Here is a 1,902-nt window from a genome sequence, read left to right on the forward strand (position 1 = left end):
GTCGCGGGATAAGGGGTTGTCACTGGTAGTCGCCCCAAGCGCGTCCGATGCTTGGACCATTCCGAGGCGGACCTGAAGCCTCTTCCCTCTAGCCGTTGGGGCTTTCTCGCCGCATCCCTCGCCTCGCACCCCGATTGCTATTCGGTGAGGCTCCTCGGCCGCCTTGGAACTATCTGTGTATCGGACGCATCGCGGGATAAGGGGTTGGCAGTGGTAGTCGCCCCAAGCGCGTCCGATGCTTGGACCATTCCGAGGCGGCCCTGCAGCCTCTTCCGTCTAGCCGTTGGGGCCATCTCGCTGCATCCCCCACCTCGCACCACGATTGCTATGCGGTGAGGCTCCTTGGCCGCCTCGGAACTATCTGTGTATCGGACGCATCGCGGGATAAGGGGTTGTCACTGGTAGTCGCCCCAAGCGCGTCCGATGCTTGGACTATTCCGAGGCGGCCCTGCAGCCTCTTCCGTCTAGCCGTTGGGGCCATCTCGCCGCATCCCCCAGCTCCTCGGCCGCCTCGGAACTATCTGTGTATCGGACGCATCGCGGGATAAGGGGTTGGCAGTGGTAGTCGCCCCAAGCGCGTTCGATGCTTGGACTATTCCGAGGCGGCCCCGCAGCCTCTTCCGTCTACCCTTTGGGGCCATCTCGCCGCATCCCTCGCCTCGCACCCCGATTGCTATGCGGTGAGGCTCCTCGGCCGCCTGGGAACTATCTTCGTATCGGATGCATCGCGGGATAAGGGGTTGTCACTGGTAGTCGCCCCAAGCGCGTCCGATGCTTGGACTATTCCGAGGCGGCCCTGTGGCCTCTTCCGTCTAGCCGTTGGGGCCATCTCGCCGCATCCCTCACCTCGCACCCCCATTGCTATGCGGTGAGGCTCCTCGGCCGCCTTGGAACTGTCTTCGTATCGGAAGCATCGCGGGATAAGGGGTTGTCACTGGTAGTCGCCCCAAGCGCGTCCGATGCTTGGACTATTCCGAGGCGGCCCTGCAGCCTCTTCCGTCTAGCCGTTGGGGCCATCTCGCCGCATCCCCCACCTCGCACCCGGATTGCTATGCGGTGAGGCTCCTCGGCCGCCTTGGAACTATCTTCGTATCGGACGCATCGCGGGATAAGGGGTTGTCACTGGTAGTCGCCCCAAGCGCGTCCGATGCTTGGACTATTCCGACGCGGCCCTGTGGCCTCTTCCGTCTAGCCGTTGGGGCCATCTCGCCGCATCCCCCACCTCGCACCCCGATTGCTATGCGGTGAGGCTCCTCGGCCGCCTTGGAACCATCTTCGTATCGGACGCATCGCGGGATGAGGGGTTGTCACTGGTAGTCGCCCCAAGCGCGTCCGATGCTTGGACCATTCCGAGGCGGCCCTGAAGCCTCTTCCGTCTAGCCGTTGGGGCCTTCCCGCCCCATCCCTCGCCTCGCACCCCCGATTGCTATGCGGTGAGGCTCCTCGGCCGCCTTGGAACCATCTGTGTATCGGACGCATCGCGGGATAAGGGGTTGGCACTGGTAGTCGCCCCAAGCGCGTCCGATGCTTGGAGCATTCCGAGGTGGCCCTGAAGCCTCTTCCGTCTAGCCGTTGGGGCCTTCCCGCCCCATCCCTCGCCTCGCACCCCGATTGATATGCGGTGAGGCTCCTCGGCCGCCTTGGAACTATCTGTGTATCGGACGCATTGCGGGATAAGGGGTTGGCACTGGTAGTCGTCCCAATCGCGTCCGATGCTTGGACCATTCCGAGGCGGCCCTGCAGCCTCTTCCGTTTAGCCGTCGGGGCCTTCCCGCCGCATCCCTCGCCTCGCATCCCGATTCCTATGCGGTGAGTCTTCTCGGCCGCCGCGGAACTATACCTGTTATTGCTACTGCATCCTTCGGCTGGTAACCTCCTCTGCCGCCTTGGAACGTTCTCTTT

Source organism: Cryptomeria japonica, unplaced genomic scaffold, assembly GCF_030272615.1.
Source record: "Cryptomeria japonica unplaced genomic scaffold, Sugi_1.0 HiC_scaffold_338, whole genome shotgun sequence".
Classification (NCBI taxonomy): Eukaryota; Viridiplantae; Streptophyta; class Pinopsida; order Cupressales; family Cupressaceae; genus Cryptomeria; species Cryptomeria japonica.